Source organism: Microtus pennsylvanicus, chromosome 20, assembly GCF_037038515.1.
Source record: "Microtus pennsylvanicus isolate mMicPen1 chromosome 20, mMicPen1.hap1, whole genome shotgun sequence".
Classification (NCBI taxonomy): Eukaryota; Metazoa; Chordata; class Mammalia; order Rodentia; family Cricetidae; genus Microtus; species Microtus pennsylvanicus.
The window spans coordinates 32,807,547-32,834,772 of record NC_134598.1 but is presented as its reverse complement, the minus strand read 5'-3'; the positions used below and the strand labels follow the sequence as shown (position 1 = coordinate 32,834,772).

General features: G+C 45.1%; 1 protein-coding gene across 27 annotated transcripts in view; it reads left to right on the top strand.

The window, feature by feature from the left end:
• Positions 1 to 27,226, top strand: part of Anks1b (ankyrin repeat and sterile alpha motif domain containing 1B) — an 867,834-nt gene that overhangs the window by 720,917 nt on the left and 119,691 nt on the right. For 3 of the 27 annotated variants that reach the window (XM_075954287.1, XM_075954286.1, XM_075954285.1), the window contains exon 1: positions 9,924 to 10,037. The exons of 23 other annotated variants lie outside the window; for them this stretch is intronic. The gene's annotated coding sequence lies outside the window, so the exon portion shown is untranslated. Of the gene's footprint in view, positions 1 to 9,923; positions 10,038 to 10,226; positions 10,364 to 27,226 lie in introns of those variants that run through there. One more of the 27 variants, XM_075954283.1, reaches the window with a different exon arrangement.

The window sequence follows — 27,226 nt, the reverse complement described above, 5'->3', positions numbered from 1 at the left end:
TTTCGAGTTCTTATAAGGGGTAATGTCTGGATGTTCTCAGCATCGCCACACCCTGAGCCCCAAAACCTCTCACTGGAATCCCTTAGTCTCTCCATCCCATATGGGGTGAGGGTGGGGCTCACCCACAGATGCCAACTGGATGCCTCATCTATCTCTTGCTGTGCTGTGTTTTGAGTGTTTTTCACTGAATCTGAAGCTCGTTGATTCAGCTAGACAGCCCCCAAGGACTGTCTAGCTCCCTAGTACTGGGGCTGCAGGCACACACTGTCACACCAGGCTTTTACATTGGTTTTAGACATCTGAATTCAAGTTCTCATGCTTGCTTGGGCAAGCACTTTGGTTTGTTTGTTAGTTTGTTTTTCACTTTTTATGCTTTGATCTCGGCCCTTCGGGGGACCCACCACCCACCTCCCAAGTAAGTACACACACAGAGGCTTATTCTTTCTTATAAATGCCTGGCCCTATCTTGGGTTGTTTCTAGCCAGATTTTTAAAAATTTATTTTTCAGACACTCTTTTCTCCTTTAACGTGCCAGTCCCAGTTCCCGCTCCCTCCCCTCCTTCCGCTCTCTCCACCTTCCACCCACCCCACCTTCCATCCCCTCCTCAGAGAGGGTAAGGCTTCCCATGGGGGGGATCAACCAGGTTTAGCGCATCACTTTGAGGCAGGACCGAGTCCCTCCCCCCTTATATCTAGGCTGAGCAAGGTATCTCTCCAAAGGGAATGGGTTCCAAAAAGTCAGTTGAAGCACTAGGGATAAATCCTGGTCCCACTGCCAGTGAACCCACAAATGGTCTAGCCACACAACTGTCAGCCACGTTCAGTGTTGTCCTATGCAGTTCCCCGCTGTCAGTCCAGAGTCAGTGAGCGCCCACTAGCTTAAGTCAGCTGTTTCTATGGATATCCCAATCATGGTCTTGACCCCTTTGTTCATATTATTGCTCCTCCCTCCCCTTATCCCCCCCCCCCCATGCTCACAATTTTCTCTGGAGTTCTTATCTATTTCCTCTTCCCATGGGGAATGTAACACATCTTCAAATAATATTCCACAACCTACTTTTCTGATCAAACCATCTCTCCAGGTCCTCACCCCCTTCTCCTTTTTTGTGTGTATGTTTGTGATGGATTAGCTTCTTTTTTTGTTGTTGTTGTTGTTGTTGTTTTTGTTTTTCGAGACAGGGTTTCTCTGTGGCTTTGGAGCCTGTCCTGGAACTAGCTCTGTAGACCAGGCTGGTCTCGAACTCACAGAGATCCGCCTGCCTCTGCCTCCCGAGTGCTGGGATTAAAGGCGTGCGCCACCACCGCCCAGTGATGGATTAGTCTCTAAGATTGAATCTAATGCCTGGAATTTGTGATTCTCCTTCCTCGTTTTCCCCAGTTCTGGAGTCATGGCCTTGCACCACCACACCTAGCCTCTCACTTGGTGTCTTTGTTTCTTCTTGATTCTGCACCAGCTTCACCCAAAGGTAGACACTCCAACATTGTCGTCAACAATATCCTGGCAATGCCACGTCCATCAACTCAGAAAACCCAGTGGAAGGAGGGATCCTCTTTCTCAATGGGGCCAGAAGAGTCCCTGTCCTGTCCCTCCCCAGATGAACCACTGTACACAAATGATGGAAGCCTCACCTGGCGATGGATCAGAGATCCACTCCGGGCATCAGATCTATTGCTATTGATGTTTGTTTTGTAACTCTCCTTTCCTTTGTTCTTCTAACATATTTTAATATATTTAATATTCACCATTAGATAATTACAATATTGTATACAATCACCAAAAATCTTTAAAACTGCTTTATCCCCCTACCAAATCCCAGTGAGAAAAGAAACCTGAGATTTTGTTATGTGTCTTCAGTGCAGAGACTTTCAGGGTGCTTGCACACCTTCTCACTGGCTCAGCTGATAAGCTGAGGGAAGGTGCTGGGGGTGAGCTCGGTTGTTGAGTTCTGGGGATAAAGTAGAGGGGCTTCACGATTCTGAAGGCTCATGAATAAATACCAGGATGAATTCCTTCTCTGGATGGGTAATTTGTGCTGTCGGTGTGGTGTTGGGGTGTCACAGGAGCACGCTCATTTCAGCCTTGAGCAACACCCTTAAAGATTGATCGCCATTATTTTATAGATGCAGAAGCTGAGGGTGCATGAAGGGTAAGCAATTGCTCATAGAGAGACAATCAAGCTTCCCAGGAACACGGAGCCAAGACTGCGGGACCTTTTCATATCGTGTTCCATCCTTGGGAATTCCCGGTATGGGTCTCTGCTGTGCCTTAAACTGTGTGGTCTGACCCATTTAACGAGGGACATCCTGGGGAAATTGGGGTGTACGGTGGTCACTTAGTGAAAGCGTTTACCAGAAATGTCTCGCTGCCAGCCCTGGAAGTAGCTGCATCTGTTGCCCATGGCTGCCTTGTCTGTTAAAGGTGTTTAAAAGGTGAGGTGCTTACCACCTGTGTTTTACAGCTGAAACTAAGTCCTAGGGGTTGGTGGTAAGCAATGAGTGCCAGCAGAGGGCTTAGCTATGGCTCAGTGAAGCTGCATATGGCTCTGGCCCTGGATATAGTTAACAAAAAAAAAGTCCCTAGGTCTTAATTCAGGAGACTGGGGCAGAACATTTCCAGCAGATGGGCCTCAGTGTCTACATTCATTCCCCCTGGATTCCAAGCCTGCTTGCCTTCAGGAAAAAGTGTTCAGTCTCTTCTGCTCCGGCTGGCTCATCTCAGCTTGGCAGTCAGATCTGTAACTACACTACAGTTAATAGGCAGGTCTGTACATCGTCTTCAAATTGCCGTCTAAACAAAGGGATTTCCCTTTTATTATTATCACAATGAAAGCATGATAGGGCAATAAAAATAACAAAAATCTATTGAGAGCAGGAGTCAGGCTATATCTTTATCTGTCTCATTACTCCTAAACAAACCTCACAATCAAGAAAGCACAGTGCTGCTTCTGCGGTGGGCAGACACCACTGAAAACCACATAGGATTGTTCAGCACCAAAGCCTTTCTTTCCCAATGCCAGACTCTCCTGAACCCCTCATTCCACTGCGCCCTCAATGCAGTTTCTCCCTGCCCCCTTTCTCTTTGTGTCTCCTTCATGTCCTCTTATTTCTATCCCGTGCCCTCTATCAAAACATATCTCTCTCTCTTTTTTTTTTCCTTTCAAAATCCCAAGCCCTGCTTCCTATGTACTGGGAGGTAAAACTCCACAGTGCGGAAATTCTAAATCCATATTGATTGTACGCTTATCTCTGCAGTGGCGTAGTTCTGGAAATCTGTCTGCTGAAAATGTATCCACAGTGTTGAAAAGATTTGTGGGTGGGATTTCCCACCACTTTTCTCGTTTACTAGGGTTTTTCTCCCTCAATAAAAGATGGGCAGCGTGGTCGCTGTCCAGAGTTCTGACCTCAGACATTTCCTGACCTTATTCTACAAGTAACTGTGGTTGATGAAAATCCACTCCCAGGCCTTCCAGCTACCAAGACTCGGGTGACAGTAGATTTGTATCTCTCTTCTGAGCCCCAGGTTTATGTTGTCTGATTTCTCCTTGTTTCTAGTTGGATAGCAACTAGAATTCATCATGTCTTAAGCTTTCTTTCACTTGCTCAGTAAATTTCTTGTTTGTTTTGCTTATTTTTTGAGACAGGGTTTCTCTGTAGCTTTGGAGCCTAGCTCTTGGAACTAGGAACTAGTTCCTGGAACTAGCTCTTGTAGACCAGGCTGGCCTCGAACTCACAGAGATCCGCCTGCCTCTGTCTCCCGAGTGCTGAGATTAAAGGCATGCGCCACCACTGCCCGGCTCTGTAAATTTCTTAATGCCCATTTATCAAAAGTTCTGTCCATACATACAAGGCCACGTAAGCAAGGCACCATCCACCACACCTTCTTACGATGATATTTATAACTGAAATCATAATTTAATATGATAAATGCAATGTTAATGGAAGAAACCTTACTATGTCAGCAAAAAGGTACTTCCTTTGCCAATTCAGAGGAAAAGAAATAAAAAATTATTCCTAAGGAAAGTTACATGTTAACTGAAATCCACAAACTGTAATGACCCAAAGAAAGTGTTCCACAAGACTAGAGTCCCTCTGTAATTTAACTTCCCATCACTGAACAGCCACCTCATCATTTGAATCATAGGCATGAGTAAAACAGTAAAAAGTATTTTTAATCACTATCTTAGAAAAAATCACTAACGGGGTATTAAGAATCCTGGGACAGCACTCTGTACTTCATGCACAGAAAAGCACATGCGTGCACACACACCGTTAAAAACACACACTTGTAAAACTGACACTTTGGCTTTGGGCTGTGCTAAAAGGTTGAACGGAGCAGGCTTTCTTGTGGCTTTCTCACTTTTTAGTGGCATTTCTGAGACCACCTCTGTAATGTTTGTTTGCTTATCTGATGCATTTCCAGGCTTGTTTTGCAGACTCTACATGATAATTCTGAAGGACAGATGCTGTTCTGAATATATACATTTGTATCTTGCATGTTTTCCAGTGATATTCTGAAAGTATGTTCCCTTCTTTAAGATTGCTCAAAACAAATGACAAAAAAAAAATTCCAAGACACAGAAATGTAGAATACAAGGATAAGCTAGCATTGAGATAAGAAATATTTTTACTGCAATACCTACTGGTGGGCATGTCTTTCGACAAGACCTTGAAGCCATTCTCCTAGGCACGTAATCGTAGTTGGTTGAAGATTAAGTCATGCCTGAGTCTGTGTTAGTTCACAGAATTCCATACTTGATTCATGGAAACCAATCCCCTTGTATCCAGGCGGTGTTGGGAGAGGAGAAGCTGCCTTTGTGTTCATTATCTTCCTCCCTCAGGAAGCTCGCCCTCTACTTGGAAAACTCTCCTGACGTAGTTCCAGATGGGCTCTCAACACTACCAGCACTTTTTCCATGTCCTGGATATTTTACTAAAACGTTAAATCCATTTCTGATTGGGCTAACTGTCATTCACACGAATAGATAATTGCCCCTATTCTATCCAAAGGTTTTTCAAGGTTTATCTACTTTTATGTATACTGGTGTTTTGCCAGCTTGTACTTCTGTGCACCACCTGCATACCGTGCCCACAGAGGCCAGAAAAGGACATGAGACCCCCTGGAGCTGGAGTTACAGGTGGTTGTGAGCTATGGATGCTGGGAATCAAGCCTAGGTCCTCAGCAAGAGCAGCTAGGGCTCTTAACCATTGAACCATCTCCCCAGATCCTCAGAACTCTTTTTGTAAAATCAAGCAGCAATCTCAGTACTGTAAGAGGCGTTTAGTATTTTTTTAATTTTTAATTAAGCCAACTTTTCCAGGTATATTACAAACCCTATTGTGACTGTTTTATCATGCATGGTGTCTCAGTCAGGGTTCATTCAGAGGAGCAACCCAGTAGGATACATGTTCTAAGAGATGTATTGGAAAAGATCAGCTTATGTGAGGGGGGTCTCCCCAGGTAAATCTGAAGTCTGTTCGGACGTGTGGGCTGAACTCTTGGGAGCAGGTTCCAACTACATTCTTCTTCAGGGAACCCTCAGCTCTGCTTTTCGAATTCTGACTGAACCAGATCATTTAAGCCAATCTCCTTGAGGTCAATGGACTTTAATTACATCTACAAAACACCTTTTCAATGCCTATGTTAGTGTCTGGATGCCTGGGAACGTTCAGCCAGGCAAGTTCCTACACCAAAAAGACCATTACATACAATTACTTCCCTTACCTCCTAACCACCACTCTCAGAGGTGGCTCCCATTATCACCACATTCATCTTACAAATTGGAATGGCAAGACTCAGAAGCGTTAGGCGGAGTGTGTAAGATCATAGAACTTTTAGGTGGTGTACCCATGACTTGAATCCATAGATATAATTCCACGTTTAGGAGCCAAACCATGCAGTATGCTACCACCAAACAGGCAAGGTATTAGACCGTGTTCATCTAAATGTTTACCAAGGCGCCTCATCTCAATCTTTGACACGCTTCTCGGGAAAGTCGCCACCATCTTTAGGATCATCAATCAATCCTCTGGTTACTTTTGGTTTTTAATGCAAAGGAAGAATTAAAGAAGCTAGTATCTCTAATTTAGTCTGTCCCATAGAAGATGATTGTCCTTAAATACTCAGTTACTGTTGAGAAGGTTGCATTCCTGATTGAAACGAGTGCTCTCCTTTTTTCTGGAGCTAAGTGTTGGCATCGTGAAGAGTTGGGATTTTTTTTCTTTCTAAATTGTATCATTTTGCAAGAAACACTATATTATTTAAAATGACTGGAGTGTTTTTATTTTAAAATTTATTTTTATATGTGTACTTTATTTTTTATTGCTTTTATTGAGCTATATATTTTTCTACACTCCCCTCCCTCCCTTCTCCCCTTCTACCTTCTCCTGTAATTCCCGCTCCCAATTACTCAGGAGATCTTGTCTTTTTCTACATCCCATGAACATTAGATTCATGTATGTCTTTCTTGGGGTCCTCTTTGTTGTCTAGGTTCTCTGGTGTTGTGAATTGTAGGCTGGTTTTTCTTTATGTCTAAAAGCCACTTATTAGTGAGTACATATTATATTTGTCCTTCTTGGTCTGGGTTATCTCACTCAATATGATATTTTCTAGATCCATCCATTTGCCTGCAAATTTCAAGATATGACTAGAGTACCTTAAAGATAAGAAACATAAGACTTTATGGTCTCCAAATTTAAAATGAGAACTTGAATGACTTTTTAGCAGAAGAAACAATAATTACAAGAGAAAAGGAAAAGAATTAAAAGAATTCTGACACTGAGTTTTCTGGAGGGCCACAATACTGTGACAAGTTTCTGGACAAGTAGCAAGGATCTGTCACTTTGTCCTGCCTCCAATAAGGATGGCCCCTTAGTCAAATGACTTAGCCCCTTTAGGAATCAAGTTCCTTGTCTATAATATAAAGGCTTTGGGAACTAGGTCTCACATCTTGAACCTTTCCTGGAATATCTGAGTTCACAGCAAAACGTCTTTTCCTCTGTAGATTATTTAATATGTTCCCTCAAGTAGTGGGGAATTACGCTGGCATTTATATTTATATTTTATTTGCATATGATATGCATGAGCACTTTGTCTGAATGTACATCTATGCCCCACATGCACGCCTAAGTCCGGAAGTGTGCATCAAGTCCCTTGGAAGTGGAGTTACATATAGCTGTGAGGTGCTGTGTGTGTGTGTGTGTGTGTGTGTGTGTGTGTGTGTGTGTGCGTTTGCGTGTGTGTGTGTTGGGAGGCAAACCTTTGTATTCTGCAAGAGCAACTCTCAGCTGAGCCATCTCCAACCCTCCCCCCACCCACCCAATACCTCTGTCTTTTAGTGTGCACACCTGGAGGTTCTTCCAAGGTTCCATTAGTACCATGTTGAAGTTTATTCCCAGACATTTAGCATCAGGGTGTGAATTCTCTAGTTCAGCTGAATGGGACCAATGGCCACCATGGACAGCAACTTTCCCACAGGGCTGCCTTTCAGAGCTGTTTCCACCCGCTGGCACAAAAGCTGACAGGGAATTAAGTTCCCATTCGCTGTCTAGAGATGGAGCAGTCGTATGATGACCTAGAGGTCCCCAATGTTTCCAGAGTGCAGTGCACTCAACGCAGGAGAAAGAAATAGTTCGCATCCCGCCTAACAGCCTGCAGTTCATTCCCAGCCAAGACATCTCTGTGTTGCCCTGCATCAGGAACCTGAAAATATTATCCACAAGAGAGCAACACTCCAGGAAACAGTATTCCTCTGGTGTTTTTGTGACTGTAAAACCAAGGAGACAGTTTTGCCTCAGCACACGGTGTCTCTGAGCTCGAGAATGAAGTACTGAACCATACGACCCATCTTCAAAGCCACGGAAAGCTTGCTAGTCTCAAAAAGAACTATCCCAAACATCTCCCTCCTCCTCCCAAAAGAGGACAGGTCACCCCCATTAGCGTACAGACAACATCCAGTCCGATTCTTTGCCTGTGTAAGATGTAGAAACAAAAGGTTTCGGACTGGCGATGCAACTAAGCCGTACAGGGCTTGCCTGCATGTATAGGATCTGTCTTCACTCCCCAGTGTGTGGGGGTGGGAGGTTGTGTTTCAGGGTTTATTTCTTTCCTGGTGTAGTTGAGAATGTTAATGTAAATTTCATACATTGAGATGTCTATACTTCACAAGTCATGTAGGCCCGGCTTTATGTCCTGGGCCTGCTTCTTGCTAGCAGAAAGCCCTGGGAATTGTGTGAATCCCACAAAAGCAGGTAGTGGACGGGGCAATGGACAAAAAGTGAACAGGTGCTTCTCGTTTCTGAAGATGTTCTCGTGGCATCTCTCTTTTGAGACTTTTTCATGTGCAAAGAGAGAGTAAAGGTGAAACTTAGCCACAGGGTTCTGAGGAGGAAATGAGGTAATGCACAGCCCCCAGCAAAAAGTTGCTCAGTAAACCTTACTTCCTACAAGAAACAATTAGTGTGTGTATTTCGGTTCCCAAGTTTTTGCAGCTGACCAGAACCTCTGTCTGCCTTAGCTTAAAGGCAATACACGCTCACAGGTAAAGTTGGGGGGGGGGGGGAGTGAATTGTCTTGCACAGGCACTGTGAGGGATTCATAATGTTAGCCATTTCCTTAAACATTTCGTTTCAATCTTTACACAGACCCTGAGGTGTTTTGAGACCACGACTATTCTCAGTGAGAATCTATGGCTTCGTAGGAAACAAAGTGGGCCACTTAACACTTGCAGGTTCAACGTGGAAGAATCTGAGAACGGAGACGCGCGGGTGGGCAGATGTGCTCATGAAACCGTTATGACATTGTACAGACTAAGACAAAAATTATTCCTATTTATTCACTTTAAAGAAAACATACTAGGATTTTCAAAATGGGACAAACGCCTTGTTTTAAGATCAGCACTTCCTTTTAAATTTGGCGTGATTGTGAAAACAAGCCTTAGCCAGAGTAAAATTTCTGCAACTGTTGGTAGTAGTGCAACTGTTTGGTGGAAGCCAGGGTGGAGGTGATTATTTGAGCCTTATCAAATCTTCACTGAGACCCTTTGCTCTACTGGGCCAATGTTATGCCTGTGAGTGCCGCAGGAATCCAAGTCGCACAGGATGGCTCCAGTCCACACAAGTTGAGTTTTACACTGCGGGTGGCTTCTGCGGCGCAAACTCAAAGCGTCTTGGTCAATGGGAGGAAACGCTGGGGTGGCCTCGGAGTGGGGTGGAGGTGGAGGAGCAGAGCCCGTCTTCGCCCCCCTCGGTTCACTACCCCTCTCCCCAGGGCAGTAACAGTGGTAGTAACCGTGGCTCTTGCCGCCCCTGCTGCCGCTAACCTAGCTGGTCACCTGGGCGCCGGTGGAGCTGCCGCCCCAGCGGTGTCTCTCCGAGCGCGAGGAGGGGGCGGCGGCGGAGGCGCGAGATATCCATAGTAACAGAGGATGCGAGGGGCGCGGAGCGCGGGCGAGCGGGAGCACTAAGCCTCCCCCACCCCCCGCGCGCGCCAGCCGGTCCAGCTAGGCACCCTGCGGACAGGCGCCCCGCACTCGGCCGGGACGCAAAGGTAAGCCCGGGGTGGCCCCGCTGCGGACAGACACCTCCCACTGCCCCCGCCCTCCGCGGCCGCAGAACAATGGAGAGCGCCTCCCGCTGCCTGGAGACGCCGCCGGGCGGTGGATGGGGAGGGGGGGGTGAGGATGCGCTGCCACCCGCGCTAGCGCGCGCCGCGAAAAACCGGAGAGCGAGCGAGGGCGCGCGGCAGGGGGGCGGGGGCGCGCGGCGGGGCTGGTGGGGGGAGAGTTGGGGGGGAGCGCGCCGGCCCCTGGAGCTCGCGGGGATCGGACGCCTCTCCCACCCTCGCCAGCGCGCTCCCTCCTGGCCCTCGCCGCCGCTCGCGTTCACCGGGGGGTCCGCAGCAGAAGATGCTCTGAGGCGACAGCCAGGGGCGGCAGAGGCGTGAGGAGCACGTCCGCGTCCTCGGGGCGGGAGCCCCGGCAGCCCTCGCGGATCCCGGATCCCGGCCAGCCCACGGCCGTCGCTGGTGCGGCGCGGCTCGGGTGAGTGGCGCGCGCGCGCAGCGCGGCGCGGGGTTCGGTCTCTTTCCCCCGTGCGTGGTCCCCGTTGGCGGAGATGCGGCTCTGAGAAGTGCGGCTGCAGCCGGGGCAGGAGCCGAGGAAGTCCGGACAGGAAAGACTCGAAGGGCTGCAGAGACGGTTTGCGGGGCGTTTGTGGCAGCCTTGGCTAGCGGTCTCTACTGTGTGGGATTTCTTTTTCGTAACCCGTTTTGGTGATTGGTGGGTTTTTTTCGCCCATCACCACCCGGAGCTGGGTTCATTCTCCATTTCCTTTTCCTCAACCTTAGGGTTCTGAGGAGTTTGAAGAGGTAAAGTGCCGGGTGTCTTTCCGAATGGTTTGACTTTCAGGAGCCTGTGTTTTCCAAAGGTCATTTGTCTTCGGTGCTGGGAAAAAAAATTCATGCCAAACCATGCGATTGCCAGGTGTGTTTAGAGTCTCCGGTACTGAGTAGCCGGAACAGCGGGCCGGCAGGGACTGCATTGAGCTTGCTGTCTCTCCGCGTGTGAGAGCATACATTGGTCTTTCGGAGAGGGAAGTGGGCATGGACCCTTCAAGCTACGCCTTTGAGAGCAGCAACAGCAGCGGAGACTGCAGTTTGCTTCTTTCGGGAAGGTCGGGTCAGCATTTCCATTGAAACCTGAAATGTGAAATTCTGTGCTTATAACTTGCAGGGTATCTTAACTCCAGGCTGAAACTTGCCAAAGCCCGGCAAGGGCTCGTTTTTATGAGGATGTTGGCACCGCTGTTTATTTATCTGTTTATTTACTTCCCCCAAGAAAACCAGTCGTTTATAAACATTGAGTCCCTAAAACAAATGGTCGGCTAGCGAGAGCTTTGTATTTCCAGCGACTGGCCAGAAGGGCTATCACACTGCAGTTATTTTTCCTTTCTCAACATTGAGCTGTTAGTTTGAGGACTTAAATTTCTGCATAGGTGCACAGAACTGGAAGCATATGAACTTCAGGGTCCTTAACTATTCTAAACGCTCGTCCGGAATACAGGCTGTATGGGCACTTGCTTCTGGGAGGGCAGGCTGTGGGGTATATTAGTGGTATGGCAACATGGAAATTGGAGTCCAGGGTAGAACGCAGCACGGAGTTAGCAAAGGACCTCTCTAGGAGTCTTTAATTAGGGTAGGTTTTCCCCGTGAAGTTCCTAGTCTTATGGGAGAGAGAAGTGATTGGAAAAACCCCAGAGGTTCCTTCCCGAGCTTGAGCTAAGTACTCAGGAGATGAGGTTGTGTGATGAGATTCCAGTAGTGTCTGGGTTATTTGAGTCCACAGTGTTGACGGTTCTTTGACAAAATAGGGCTGCAGTGACCAGTGCTGGCGTTGTGCCACCGCCAGGGCTTTCTCCCGAAGTGTTTGGTTCTGTCTGTCAGTCCCGAGTACTGCTCCGTGGGATGTCAGTTATCTCCTTGGGCTGAGATGTGGGGGGAAGGAGGAAGGCTCGCAAATGGAATTCCAATTCGATGCCTGCTCACTGGTGGCCTGGGCGATGATGTCGTACAGAAAGGTCCTTACAGTTTAAAAGAAACAAAACCCAGTCTAACTTCACCTTGTAGGGGAAAGGATCTCTGTTGGGAGTTGAACTTTGCCCTGCACCTGCCAATTGCCAAACGTAATTTTACTGCAATGGTTTTCTTTGCATGGTATTCCATTGTGCTTTTACTAGAAGCAATGTTTTTCCCCCCTGATTATAATAGTGACCATAGATTTGCTACAGACTGCTGCATTCTCCTAATGGAGACCAGAACCAGAATGGCGATTGGCCTCTCTATGCAGATAAAATTGACATTAAGACGGTTTCAAAATATAGCTACAGTGTGGTACAATATTGAATAAGACATATGGAACAACATTCCCCCCCCCCAAGACTATGAGTGGACTCACTTGTCAGCAATCCAAAATAATCTCTGAGCAATCATTTATTAACGATCTCCAAGTTTGCAGGTTTAGCCAAATTTGGACACATTTATGAACTTCTGGTAGCATCTCTTGCCTATTTACTGCTGCTGATACGTTTGAGGAGAAACACTGGAGGATTGCCTCCTTTAAAGTGGCACGTGTTGAAGTCCTCTGTGTTCTAAGAGAGGAAAAGTAGCAGACATGTGCACACAGGAGCGGCATCGCCAGCGCTTCCCTCTGACTGCAGATGCTCACAGGTGTTTCCCAGCCTCGTCTCGAGCCCTTCTCGTTCCACCATTCATTGAGTACTTAATTTTGAGCCCCATTCATTTGGAACCGTGTTTATCCTTTCTCTTTATGAAAGGCAGACACATTCAGCGAAATGTTGAATTGAAATGATGTGTTTCGGGCACCGATACAAGCCGCGGGAACACCAGGTAGGGTTTATTAATGTCCTCGTTTGGGAGCAGATGTCGGTGTCAACGTGCGGAGTAGGAGGATCCATGATGCCAGTAACTGAGCAATTAGCAGAATTAAGTCGGAGATCTGTCTGATTAAAATCATTGACGGTCACGAGTCTAACGTCCGTTTCTCCCTGAGTGTTTTCTTTTCCCACACATTGGGCTTTGACAGCAGCGAATGAGCAATGGCCTTGACCGGTGCCACTACCAACAATCAAAGCCTCAGGTCTTTCGTTGGCCGCCAGCAATGCACAGAATGCAGACGAAGCCTTGGCTACCTGGCTTTTGTTGCCTTCCACGGGCGGAGGGCAGCAGAGAAGCATAAGTGCTTGTTGTTAAATTTAATTGTGGTGGACGTCAGGAAGCGCACTTTGGGAAAAGAATCGTCCCATGCGCATGGCTTTGAGTGAAAGTGTACCTCCACTGTGATATCTTGACTCCAGTATTAATATCTGGCTTCTGAAAAATGGTTGTTTTCAAAGTGCGGTATTGTCAATATTTAATAAGTTGCTCGAGAAAGAACATTTACATGAGAGCATTCATCCTCCCGCGTCGCTGTCAATAACATATTGTTCCAGAAAGCTATTTTCATGTAGATCTAATTTTCATGGGAAAATTAACCTTTTTTCTAATTCTCCTGTGAGACACAAGCCACTCCTAATCATCTGGCTTTTGCTTTCTCCTCAAGAAATCATGAGAATTTTCTTTCTTTTTGTCTTTTTTTTTAGATGTCAAAATATGATTAAGCTGAGTCATGTCTTTTTCTTTTAAAAATCGTGAGAGCCTATTGGCTTGTTCAGATGAAAATCCGAAATTAGTTCTCAAAAAAAAAAATCTTTTGTCTGGCAGATCTCTCCACTTTTCTACTTCCGGAGCATAGGTTTGCTGGTAGCTTTCTCATGTGAGAACTGGAGGGGCTGCAGACAGTAACGACGCAGAATATGAAGGAGAAGAAGCGGAAGTCATGTTCTCTTCTCGCCAGTCACTAAAGATCTTTATAACACTTTCAGCAGAACTGTTCTTTTAATGAGTGTTAGGAATACCCCCCGTTTGAGGCTGGGGGGCCTGCTGATCCCAGATGATGGACTACAAGAATCCACTTCGGAAATCAGAAACGGCATCGATCTTCTCCTAGACACCCAAGTGAGCCACGTTCAGGCTTCTCTGAGACTTGGGGAAAATGCTGGGATTATTGGTTTCCCCCGGCATAATCTGGCCACACGTCTAGGCGAATCTCATGCCTATCGCTCCATTAACGTTGGGTGAGGCGAGGCTTTGTAGCCATCTAAAAACCAAGACTTTTCATTGGCCATAGAAAATTGGGTCTCAGGAATATTTGAAAGCGTATTTCAGTTACAACACTTTCTTTCATAACTGTATGTTATGACTTCTTCTATTTCGAGGAAGGCTTGAGAATGGCCTGTATATAGTCATAGCTGCAATGGACAGTCTGCTTGTGCTGCTGCTTTAGAAATCACTAGCCTATCATAGCTATTTTATTTATATGAAATTTAACTAGGGGCTGGAGAGACGGTTAAAAGCATTGGCTGCTCTTTCAGAGAACTTGGGTTTGATTCCCGGCACCCACATGGAGATGGCTTACAACCATCTCCAGTTCCGAGGGATTTGACTCCCTCTGCTGGCCTCCAAAGGCATGTCACACACATGGTACACTTTCATACAAACAGAAAAATACTCATGCACATAAAATAAAAATACTGAAATCATAAACATGTAACTATATTAAAAAAATATTCTCTCCATCCACGTTATTCATTTATCCAGAAAAGAAACCTGTAGACCAGGAGCGGTGTTTCTCGACTGCTGATACATTTTTGTATGTCTTAACTATTTTACTGGGTTTTTTTTTCTTTCGCTCTAGTAGTCCTTCCAGAATGGGAGGCCCCACTAGGCATTGTCAACCCAGTTTCTCCCAGAGGGTGGTTGGTTGGTACTTTTGATGTGAATGATGCTATTTATTTCTCCATCCTGGTAGATTAGTCATAAAAGCTCATGCCAACCCCAATTTGGGACAAAACCTCAAATTAGAAATACAGGGTCCCTCCCAAGTTTCAACATTGTTTTACAAACCGACTCTCCCTCCTTGTACCTAGTCACAGCTACTACAGTCAAAAGCCAGCTTGTCTGGGAAGACCGAATTTGCCAGTCAGTGACCAGAAGAATTCTTCCGTCTTCCCCTGACCACACCTCGCTAGCTTCTGGCCTGCACAGTCGGCAGCCTTAGGTCAGGTAGCTTTTAAATTGCACATCCCCTCCCCTGCCCAGAGGCTTTCTCTCCTCTCCTTCCCATGCAGAGACTTCAGACGTGACTAGGACACACTGGTGGGACCAAGGGTGAGTCTGTGAGGAAAGAGTTAGAGTGAAGTTACATGCAGTTAAAAAAAAAATGTTCCAAAGTCTCCTTCAGAACATCTGCAAAAGCCCTCAGCACTGTGAAAGATAAGCAATAGTTATAATTTGTTCGTGCAAGTTGCTCTGTTCCTTTGAGATGCTCTGTTCTCCTGAGGTGTGACTCATCATGCTGATTTTTTTCCTAGTATTTTCTTGCCGACATGCAGAATTGGAGCCTGGTAGAGTATGGGTCTGGCAGACTTGTGGGCTACGTTCTATGGTTACTGTTTGTTCTGGGGCTTCTTTAAAAGAATGTGCATTCTGAATTCTAAACACCATCTTAAAGGGCAGCTTTCTCAGTACAGCCCTCCCCTTCAAGCTGAGAAACAGCCCCTGTGTGTGCATCCAGTTAAGAGCGGGTACTGAATGTGTGCTGTCTTCTAAACATTGTTCTTCCAGCGGGGAATATTATGCATAAGACAAGTGTCCCTGTTTTGTTTTGTTTTTTCTTTTTTTAAAATCAAATGCTTAGTGGGGGAGGGTTCATGAAAAAGAAGCAAATCAATAGATGGATGGAAAAGATAAATTCGGGTGATAATAAGTGCCCTGAAAGCCAAATTGTGAGATGAAGTGCTCCAGAGGGATGTAGTGGGGGAAGGGTGCCACGTTTAGAAAGCTGGTAATAAAATGAGAAGAAATGTGGGAAACCTCAGAATATTACAGTGTGAATTTTTTTCTTCTGAGATAGGGTTACTCTGTAGCTTTGGAGCCTGTCCTGGAACTCGCTCTGTAGACCAGACTGGCCTCGAACTCACAGAGATCTGCCAGCCTCCACTTCCCGAGTGCTGGTATTAAAGGCGTGCGCCACCACCACCTGACAAAGTTTGAAAGAGTTTAAATACAAGAAAGTACTATGAAGAAAATTGTTCTCTGCTAATAGGTGGTAGTATATTGGCATTTTAAGAAAAATCAGTATCTTAGAAATATTTGGAATATGGCTATATTCAACTATTCAGGAAATTTGCATAACAAAAAAGTATTCTAAAAATTATCCTAAGGAGCTGGAGAGATGGCTTAACAGTGAAGGATTCTTGCTACTTTTCCAGAGGACCTAAATTTAGTTCCCACACACCATGCCCCCTTCTGGCTTTTGTGAGTACTACACACATGTGCTGCACACACACACACACACACACACACACACACACACACACTTACATATAATTAATAAATAAATTTTTTTTAACATCCTCAAATTTTACTACCTAGAAAGAATGTCTATAGCATAGTTTCATATTTATGAATAAATACATAGATCTATATGCTTTTAGTAACAATGGGATCATGTTGCCGGTACTGTTTTTAAATGAAAAGCATCAAAATTAGTTTCTTGTATTTATAAAAATGGACATAGCAAAACTGATGTGTATTAAGAGTTTATAGAAACGTGATACAGGTTGTGAGCCTCTTCAAGCAAACGGGGCATGGTTTACAGTTTTACAGAGTGAGAGCTCAAATGCACTGTCGTCTCTCCCAGAGACTACGAAGCGAGTAAGCTGTGGGGAAACACATCTGTGAATAGAATGTTTGCCATGCAAGCCCGAGGACCTGAGTTCAAATCCCCAGCACGCACATGAAAATCAGGACACAGCAGTCAGTGCCTGTATTGCCAGTATGAGGGGACACGGTAGAGAAAAGTCGATCCCTGGAGTTCATTGGCCAGCCCTACCCCAGTCAATAGATCCTATGTGCAGTGAGAGAACTTGTCTAGAAAAATAAGTTGGAGGTCAATGGGGAAATGCATCCAACATTGACCCCTAACCTACACGCACGGCACGGCACACATACACACACCACCCTTGTGGACTAAGGACCTCACTGGCTAAGCTTTGTTAGATTTACATTAAACACACTTCAGGGTTGGAATTATTACATTTTTTAAATTACACACCCCAGCTTTAAACGTATTGCATAGATTCTTTGTTTTGAATGTTTTAACATACTGCCCACCTCCCTTCCTGGCTAGCAAGCTTGTTTAAACTAATTTCTATTGGACACGTTTGTGACGGCTACTTTCTGACCTGTTGTCATGACCACAGCGGTACAGACATGAAAAGAAGAACAGCGAGGAAACTAACAGATATTGAAGCTAGAAATGTGGTCCAAAGGGAAGGTAGCTGGTGCAGAAACCTTTCCGGGAAGCTGGCTTGTTCTCATTCAGTACCGTGCCCTCCCCTTTTCTAACCGAGTTCTTTGGTTCATCTCATTATGCCTCAATCTCATCGTTAGCTGTTTCTTGTACCAATTTCAAGGAAAAATCATGACTACTGCCTCTTCGAGGTCTGTTGTTTCCTAACAGTCGGAGGATGTCTCTCCGTGTTTTCATCATTGACCATAGCGTGGCCAAGGGTGAAAATTTCCTGCCACGTTTTCTTCCCCTTGTCGTTTTGCGGCCATTATGACATTTTGGTTGGCTAACATTTAATCTTGGCCTACATGAGGCTACCCTTTGTTAATGGTTGAGTTTTCTGCCTGAGATCCAGAAGGTTCTCTGAGCATAGCTGGGGTGTCTAGAGAATTAAAGCTCTGTCACAGTCTACGCTACAGCATCCTCCTCAATGCTGCTGTGGTTGTATCTTTGAACATACGTTTTCATCCAGCCGTATAGGTGCCTCCTTTGGGGACATAACTATCCTTCTCTTGTATTTGTAGCTCCTCCTCATCGGTTGCTCCTCCATTGCCGACTCCTTTGTCATTCTCATCGCTGTTCACGGTATTTCAGTCCTTTCTTCTGTTGGTAGCTCCGTTTTCAGAAGCGTCGACCCTATTTCTTGATGTTTCTAAGTAGCTTATTGATTCAGCAAGCATACTGTTTGCTCCTTAACTTGCATCCTTGGGTCTGTAATGGCCCTTTTCGCCTCGTTCGCATCGTCTCATTTTTCTGTTTTTAAGGTTCTGGTTTTGTGTTTTGTATTTTTTTTATTGTGGTTGTTGTTTTAATTGAAAGCATTCTTCTGTGAAGGAAGTTTGTGTGAGAATTTCCTTCCTTGCGACTGCGTACAGTTCTTGTAAGTGGACTTCCTCGATGCTTCACCCTTCCGGCGTATTTTTTTCCTTCTTTTCCGTCCTCCTTCCCATCCCTCTTCCTGCCTCTCCATCCATCCTCTCTTTCAAATGCTAGCACATCTGCCTTGCTGTTTCTTTTTGTCTTGCTAGTACTTGGGCAGCTTGGTTGAGACATAGTGGGAGCAGCTTCTTGAATCTCCCCCTCCCCTTTTTTGGGGAAACCCATTTAGTCATAATTTCTTGCCTGTCTACTTTGCTGTATAAAGAAATCGCAGCCATGGCTCAGCTCAAGCTGTAGACAGCCCTGGTTAGTTGCCCTGGGCTCCTCTTTGATTCTGTTAAATACCTCTCTTACCAGCAATGGGAGTATGGGGAGGAGATACCAGGAATATCTTTTTTTATACTTAATTGAAGGTTCCTGAGCCCAGGACTTCATGCATTTTCCCCAAGGGGAAGGGCAGCCCTGAAGTCTTCAGTTTCACTGAGTATGCTTTTGGCTTTTTTTTTTTTTCTGTCCAATGTGGTGCTTTCTGTTGCCCCTTGGTAGAGAGTAGAAATGGATAAAGATATTCACTGGGTGTGCTTTTCTCTAAATTTAGGGTTATTAATGAGAATTGTCAGAATCTTGTTGACTCACCCCTCTAGGGAAGACAAACAGAGTTAAGAACAAAATAGCTCTGTGCTTCGTCTTGCTCTAGAACCTTCTGCCTCCATCCTTCGCTGCTGATTTGGGTGTCAGCTGTGTTTGCTTGTGCTCCTTCCATGGGTTCTTGTCTCTCTCCCTCTCCCCTTCTCTAGCCCTCCTCCCACCCTCCCCTCTTCCTCTACTGCTTGCTGTTTTTCTTATCTTCCATAGATACTTAAAAGAGAAGGTTCTGTGGAATAGGCAGATGATGTCATGCATTTCAGAGATGGCTTGGCAGGTCTTGCTGTTGGGCTGGTCTGAAAGACGAGGGAAAGAGCAGAGTTCAGGATGGGTCTTGGGTCTCTCACTTGAGTGACAGAAAGGATGATAAGCACACTGGGACACTGGAGGGAGGGAATCAGACCTTCTCGGTTAAGCCTTTCAGCTTGAGGACTTAGAATTAATGTGATCATGTCAAGCAGCTAGTTGGAGTCAGGAAAGTTCAGGAATGCTAGTTACACATTTACTCCAAAGCCCTGTACCGAGGGATGTGCATGAGAAGTCCACATTGTTCAAAATATCTATTTTTATGCACTTTTTGGCCTTAAGAGTAGACTATCCCTAATCCAGCAAATGCCTGAAGTCTTTTAATATAAATGAATCGGGTTAATGGTTGGTATGAATTACCCAATTTTCCTTCCTGCTTTAAAAAATGTGAGAAAATTTATCTTAAAGTGTACGTACTCACCAAGCAGTCTAAAAAGGCCTTTGTGGTGGTACTTAAGCAAATGGAAGTAGAACGGTATGACTGAGTGAGGGTGAAGCATCCCATGACAGGGCACCATTGGAAACCATGGAGAGATGCTGGACTGCTGGCTCTACAGTGCACACATCCTCCTTCTGGCCTTTGTGCACGCCCTTCCAAATGCCATCCCTTCTTCTAGCACCTTGAGAGTAACTGTGGAACTCTTCCAGCCCTTGTCTGGAAACCCTCCCATGTTGGTACAGGTAGATGCACATCTGTGCGGTGTTCTCTGGGATCCTGTCCGTTGCTTTGAGACAGATGGGTAACTTGGATGACTGCGCTGTAATCTGCAAGTACACGTCGGAGCACAAAGCATTATGCCACTTTGTTGTTGTTGTTTTAAACGGCTGTTGTATTTTTGTGTACAGCGTGCATTCCAGCAAATGAAATTTAGACTTCTGTATGTTAACTGAGTTATTTTACTCTAATTAAAAAGCCTAGAACTTTGTAAATTGAAGTGAAAATCAGGACTGGCTTCTCAGTTCTGTTGTTTATCCGTGGATGTGGCTTTTGGCAAGCTACCTACTGGCTGTTGTTTCCTCCCCATCAGGTGGCACTGTCCATATCTGTATTTCCATGGGTTACAGAGCTGGAAGCCAAATGAGCTAGGTTACATAGTGTCCTTGTTTAAAAAGATGACACATATGTATAGCCATGTCTGTAGACCCTGCACGTGAGAGGTAGAAACAGAGTTCATAAGTTCAAGACCAGGGTCAGCCCAGTGTGCCCCATATCAAGAAGTAATAAATAAGTAAATAAAGGTGAAAGGGAAATTTATCAACCATTAAAAAAAACACGTTTCCCTTCTTTTTAAGTAAGAAGTTGGATGCATGACTGTTTATTGTCAAGAAAAGAATACTGGAGCTTGTTCATCGCTCCTGTCTCACAAAACCCACACCCAACTCTGATGACTCGTTCTCCTGCTTATCAATAAATCTGATTTATTTACCACACTCAGTACAATACTTCTGATAAGAAGAGTAAACTTGGTAGTAATGTAAGAGAGACTTAGAAACGAGTGTGTGACAGAGCCAATGCTCCATATGGCTCAGTTCTTTAATTAGACTTTTTGATATCAATTCCATGCAATATTTTGTTTGTTTTTTTTTCTTCCAAGACAGGGTTTCTCTGTGAAACAAACTTGGCTGTCCTGGAACTCACTCTGTAGATCAGGCCGACCTCAAACTCACAGAGATCCTCCTGCCTCTGCCTCCTGAGTGCTGGGATTAAAGGCATGCACTGCCGTGCCAGGCCTTGGAAAGCAATTTTAAGTTGTATCTGTGCACTGTACATGAAAATAAATGAGGCATCATGCATTGTGCCCACACAGATCGAATGTCACAGGCATTTTGGGGTCAGGTACAGTACTGCCTGCCCACAGAGCCATCTCTCCTCCTTGTAGAGCTTTTTCTCACTGGTGTATCCAAACCTGAGGTCATGGGGCTCAGATTGAGACTACAAGACTGGCCATGAGCATATTTCAAATCTCAGAAGTCACGTTACTAACCCCAACTGTTATCTTGAAGAGAATTTTATGCACAGTCTTAGAATTCAAATTTTCAGAAAAAAGGAAAGAGAACTTACATCAGCTATCGAGTCAGATCCCTTTTAATGTTATAATTTCAATACATTAGGCTGTTATATGCAAGATAAGGGTTTGGGATCCCTTGGAATGAACTAATTGCAACTGCATTTTTACATATGCAAGTATCACTAGAGATCCGCTTGTTAGTGGTTCGAGTTCCTTTGTCTGTGAGACAATGAGAATAAGAAATCAGTCATGATGGTGAGTGTCTAACAGAAAACAGAACCTTGCTGCTTGCAGCCAGTTCAAATCCTAAATCTAAATATTAACGGTTTTCATTGCCTCCTGTTGTTTTAAAACAGGAGCCATAGATGAAGCTAACCTCTTATAATCAACACTAGGGTATATACTTTGGCTTAATTAACACCTTCATGGGCAGTTTTATAAACATTCTACCTGGAAAAAAAAAGGGGGGGACTTTTTTTTTCACAGTATGGCAGTTGCTAGGTAACGAGGCAGCTCTCTATAGCTTTTTCTGAACACGAAGCGGATGATCTCTCAGTGACAATTATTTATATCCAATATTAAAGCACGCCATATTGCCAACGGCTCAACAGACCGCACGTGTATTCACCGTGCACTTAACAGGAAAGTGTGCGGTAATTCACGCAGCTAGCTTCGCTCTCATCTTCTCTAAAAAGCAATTATTAATCTTTGCCACCAAGAACGATCATTTGCCTTGCACGGCAGCAGCAGCTAGATTGTTGATTTGATCCTCCTTCCAGCTGGCTGACCATAATCAAAAGCATCCCCGTTCCTGCACAGCGGACAGGAGAGAGATGCTGTTTGCCATGCTGCCTATTCCAGTGTCAGGAAGTTGTTTGGTTTTTTCATAAAAAACAAAACAAAAACAAAAAGCAAAGCACAGGTATTATGTTGCGTATCACTTGCCATTCCCAGTAGCATAATTGCTCCGAAACTGTGGCTGACACCTGGAAGTTGCCGGTGGTTTCGAAGACATTCTTTAAAGAATTGACAGAATGTATTGGCTCCCCCACCCCCGCAGGTACAGAGCTGAAATCATAGCAATACGGCAGTGTTACATAATCCGTGGTGCTGTCTTGTTTGAGGTCTTTTAACGAAAGTTACCATTGAAGAGAAGACCTGCCGCTTCAACGACCGTTGGTGGATTTCTCTAAAAATGAGGGAAAACTCTCTGCCGTTGGTTCTGGGTTTTCTCCTTAATATCACTTCTTTGGATCTCACGGATTCCTTTGCACGGATGTTTCATTATGGATGGAAGGAACCACGTGAAATATGTCAGATTTATTTTCTGCCCATCACATACGCTGCTCACGTTTATACAGGATAGGGTTTACATGCTGGATTAAAGTGCTTTCTCCTGTTTTTTTTTTCATAAAAGGTCAAAACAGTGTTTTGTGCTGTCGTGTAAAAGGGTCTGTTGACCCTTGTCCTTTGAAAGCATGTCATCCGTGGGCTAATTAGATGTTGTGATCGCGTCCCTTTTTTTAACGTAAGAAACATCACCATATGTGATGTTAGCACCCAAGTTAGTCTTTGAAAGATTTTGCTCATGGGACAATCACATAAGAAAAAAAGAATGGAAAATATTTGTTCAGATGCTGTTTTTCAGTAATACCAGAAAGAATGTGTTCTGGGGAATCAGAAAAACAAAACAAAACAAAAAAACAAAAACAAAAACAAAACAAAAAACCAAAAAAACAGACAATTTCTTACCATCTGTTGGGTGAACTCAAGATAACCCTGCAATTACAAGTCAGCACACCAGAACACTAGCTTGTGGAGAAAATAGTTTAATATGGAAATTTTCGTTTAAATAATACTAATTAAGTGTCTACAGTCAATAAAACCCAGCTCTTGCTGCTTGGGAAGCTGTAAATGCCGCCCGCCATGATTGACGACTTTGAATTTCTGCAGCCTTGAGTAGACAGAGGAAAGCGAGTGTCTTCTCGGATATGGACTGCAAGATCGGGGACTCCACAGAGTGGTTTAGCAGCAATCTGTGTGGCTCTTTGTGTCACATGTTTAGCGTCCCGTGTGGTGTTCAAATGCCAAGCGTGAAATGGAACTCTGACTTGCCCTTCGATTTCCGTGTTGTCGGAATCACGCACAAGGTTCCCTTTATTTGAGAAAATGTGCTGTTATCCGATTCACATCACCGTTGGTTTTTATAGATTTTGAAAAGCAGAGTCAAAGCAGGTATCCGTTTTCCATTTAAGATAATTTTCTTCTCGTCATAGTTTAGAGTTTACTGCAAGTCCTTGCTCACTTTTTGTCCCCTCCTTCCCCCTCAGTAATTCAAAAGAAAACGTTATTTATACAGGTTTTAGTAGGAACCTGGCCATTCTCTAAGGCTGAATACCCTTGTGCATTCCTGCTAAGGGTAACCTATCTCTCTCCTTCCTCCCTTCCTCCCCCTCTCTTCCTTTCTTCCTTCTTTCCCTCCCCCCCCCCTTCCAAGGTAAGGTCTGGATGACCACACCCACACAGGGTAGCCTGAAACCCAGGAGGCTGCTCCCCCCACCCCATCACAAGCACCAATCCTGCCCTAGCCTCCAGAGTTGCTAGGGTTACAGGCATGTGCTACCAGGCCCATCAAAGGGTAATTTATATTTCTATCTCCAACTGGGATACTGGTGGTTATCAAACACCAACTCTGGGTGACTGCTGGCTTCCTTTGTATTGGCATTTAGGTTCATGTTAGGGGTTTTTTGTATTTGTGTGGTGAAATACGATTAATAAAAACTCAGAGAGAGAAATTTGGATTCTGCAGACCCAAAAAGCAAAGCAGCCAGCCACTGGCTCTTACCTCAACCTCAGTCCACAATGGTGATCCTGCCTCCAGAAATCTCGGAATGAGGCTGTGTCTGTGAGCTATCTCTTCCCGTTTTATAATCCTCTCTAGGGCTGGGATTAAAGGTGTGCACCACTGGGATTAAAGGCATGTACCACCCAGTTTCTATGGCAACTGGTGTGGCTACTGGGATGAAAGTGTGTGTTACCACTGCCCAGTCTATAAGGCCGGCCAGTGTAGCTGTTTTACTTTTCTGATCCTCAGGCAGATTTATTTATTGAAATACAAGTGAAATGGGCTTTCAGCACCCTGCGTATCTTCTGCTGTTTGCCACATTCTTTTAGCTGTTTTCTTTAAAACAGGAACTCAATACCTATATACAACCTGCCCTGTCACTTGCGTGATAGTTTTGGGGCTGTTCATTATCACTGGATAACCGGCCGGTGTGTTCTTCCCAGAGGAAGACTATTTCTCCAGCTCTCTGCCTTCTTTAGCTGCCTGTAGCTCCTTGTGGAGGGTTGAGGCCTCTGGGCTCCTCCGCCCACATCCATATTAGCTCGTCTCTTGCTATTCTCGTTCCCTCATGGTTATGCGGTCATGTTGGTAATACAGCCGTATTGGTAATCCCTAGTGGATGATTTTTAAATTTTTAATAGCGGTCTTCCTTTCTCTCCTGGTCCCTGAGCCTGTCTCTGGTAAAAGAAGCTAGAGAGTTCTATAAACATAAGGCGTTTGTGTCTCATTTTGAGGCTCTCGTAATAATAAAGGCCCTGTGGTCAAAGAAAAGAAAGCATGCTGATGAGTTTGGTCCCTAGCTGTCAGGAGGTCAGTGTCTCGGGCCTGTGAAGGTCGCACTCTGCAGAGCATTGTCTCTAGTGGCTTTGTGTGTTAGTAACGTGTATCTCAGCCACTTTCTCATGGCAAACAAAACAAAGGCCAGGGCATGTCAGGATGCAGCTCTCCTTTTGCCTAGTCAGGCATCATGAAAATCTTGGCTGGAGAGAGGAATATTAAATAATAATTTTAAGAGTAAATGACATTTCAGATTGAAAAGGAAGTGTGTGGGGGAGAGAGAATAGAAGGATTCTGAGAGAGTTTATTTGTCCAACGTTTAAAGCTTCAGTATAATTTTCTATACAATGTGATATTTTATCTGAATGCTATTTGTATGCCGTTTGTTCTTCTCGGAAGACCTGCAGGTATTAGGAAGGAATCTTCAACAAAGATTTCTCAAATGCCACAAAAACAGAAGAGAATGAGGAATTGAAATTGGAGGTGGGAGGGAATGCAAGGCGCTAGATAAAGAACAAACTGAAAGGTTACGTTCTGTAAAGCGTGTCAACAGAATGCTTGGTACAAGTTGCTGTGCTTCTGCAGAGGAGCGGGAGGAACAATGAGGCTCCCTCAACAGCCTTTGAGATGTGCTCAGCTCTGTGCCTCACTAACCAGATCTGTTTGGAAATTATGGAGCAGAGCCTTTCCAAGACTTCTTTTGCTCATCTATAAGACAGTGAGAATGTCTACCTTACTCTTATTCTGAGAACTAGCATCTGCTAGGTGGACAGATAGCTCTCTGACACATACTAGGTGCTCAAAAAACGCTAGGTAGGGTCCGAAGGATGGCTCAGCAGGTAGCCCCGAGGACCTGCTTGGTGGAAGGGAAATAAATGACTCCTACAAGTTGTCTTCTGACCTCACACACACACATGTGCATATACACAAAATTAATAGATAGATATGATTGATAGATATGATAGATAGATGATAGATACGATAAATATGATTGATAGATATGATAGATGGATATGATAGATAGATGATAGATAAATAGATGATAGATATGACTGATAGATATAATAGATGATAGATAGATAGATAGATAGATAGATAGATAGATGATAGATAGATAGATAGATGATAGATAGATAGATAGATAGATAGATAGATAGATGATAGATATGATTGATATAATAGATGATAGATAGATAGATAGATAGATAGATAGATAGATAGATGGAATTTATTAAAGTTTTAAACACTATTATTTTAAGAGGGTCCCTGACCTATTGCAGGCTTCCTTTCTTCCCTACTTCCCAAAGGTAAATAATATGTCCCCCAAGTTAAGACTATATGGATCTGCAAAATTACAGACACAATTAGAAGTTAATACCTTAGCAAGCCTAGAGCGACTGAATACTGCATCCCAACACCAGCCAGCGCCACTCTAGATGCTGTGCTAGGCCACGTCCCCGACCGCTAGAACTGTTTTATTACTCTCTGCATTTAAGAAGCTTAAAAATGATCATATCCATATTTTTGTTTCATTTTCAATACTTAGGTTCTAAAAGTCTTCTTGTGCGCTGGCTAGATCTTTGCCAGCTTGACCCAAGCTAGAGACATCTAATACAGAGCAGGGAACCTCAGCTGAGAAATGCCACCATAAGATTGGGCTAAAAACAAAACTGTGGAGGGCTTTCCTGCTCAGTGATTGATGTGGAAGGGCCCAGCTCACTGTGGGCGGTGCAATCCTTAGGAAGGTGGGCCCAGCTCACTGTGGGCGGTGCAATCCCTAGGAAGGTGGGCTCAGCTCACTGTGGGCGGTGCAATCCTTAGGAAGGTGGGCCCAGCTCACTGTGGGCGGTGCAATCCTTAGGAAGGTGGGCCCAGCTCACTGTGGGCGGTGCAATCCTTAGGAAGGTGGGCCCAGCTCACTGTGGGCGGTGCAATCCTTTGGAAGGTGGGCCCAGCTCACTGTGGGCGGTGCAATCCCTAGGAAGGTGGGCCCAGCTCACTGTGGGCGGTGCAATCCTTTGGAAGGTGGGCCCAGCTCACTGTGGGCGGTGCAATCCTTAGGAAGGTGGGCCCAGCTCACTGTGGGCGGTGCAATCCTTAGGAAGGTGGGCCCAGCTCACTGTGGGCAGTGCAATCCTTAGGAAGGTGGGCCCAGCTCACTGTGGGCGGTGCAATCCCTAGGAAGGTGGGCTCAGCTCACTGTGGGCAGTGCAATCCCTAGGAACGTGGGCCCAGCTCACTGTGGGCGGTGCAATCCTTAGGAAGGTGGGCCCAGGTCACTGTGGGCAGTGCAATCCCTAGGAACGTGGGCCCAGCTCACTGTGGGCGGTGCAATCCTTAGGAAGGTGGGCCCAGGTCACTGTGGGCAGTGCAATCCCTAGGAACGTGGGCCCAGCTCACTGTGGGCAGTGCAATCCCTAGGAACGTGGGCCCAGCTCACTGTGGGCAGTGCAATCCCTAGGAACATGGGCCCAAGCTGTATAAGAAAGCATACTGAGCAAGGAATGAGGAACAAGCCAGTAAGCAGCGCTCCTTCATAGCCTCTGCTTTAATTTCTGCCTTCAGGTTCCTGCGGGTGCATGCCTGTGTGGTGTGTGTGTGTGTGTATGCACACACATACATATATCTGCATATGTATGAATATGTATGTGTGTTTATATTGGCTTTATTGCCTGGGACAATCTGAAAGCCAACATTTCTGGAAAGGGACATTCTAGCCAACAGTAGAGTTAGTTGAGGAATGAAGTTATTTTTTATAGTACAAATTATGCCATCATAGTGCCTCTAACCTCCTTAACTTT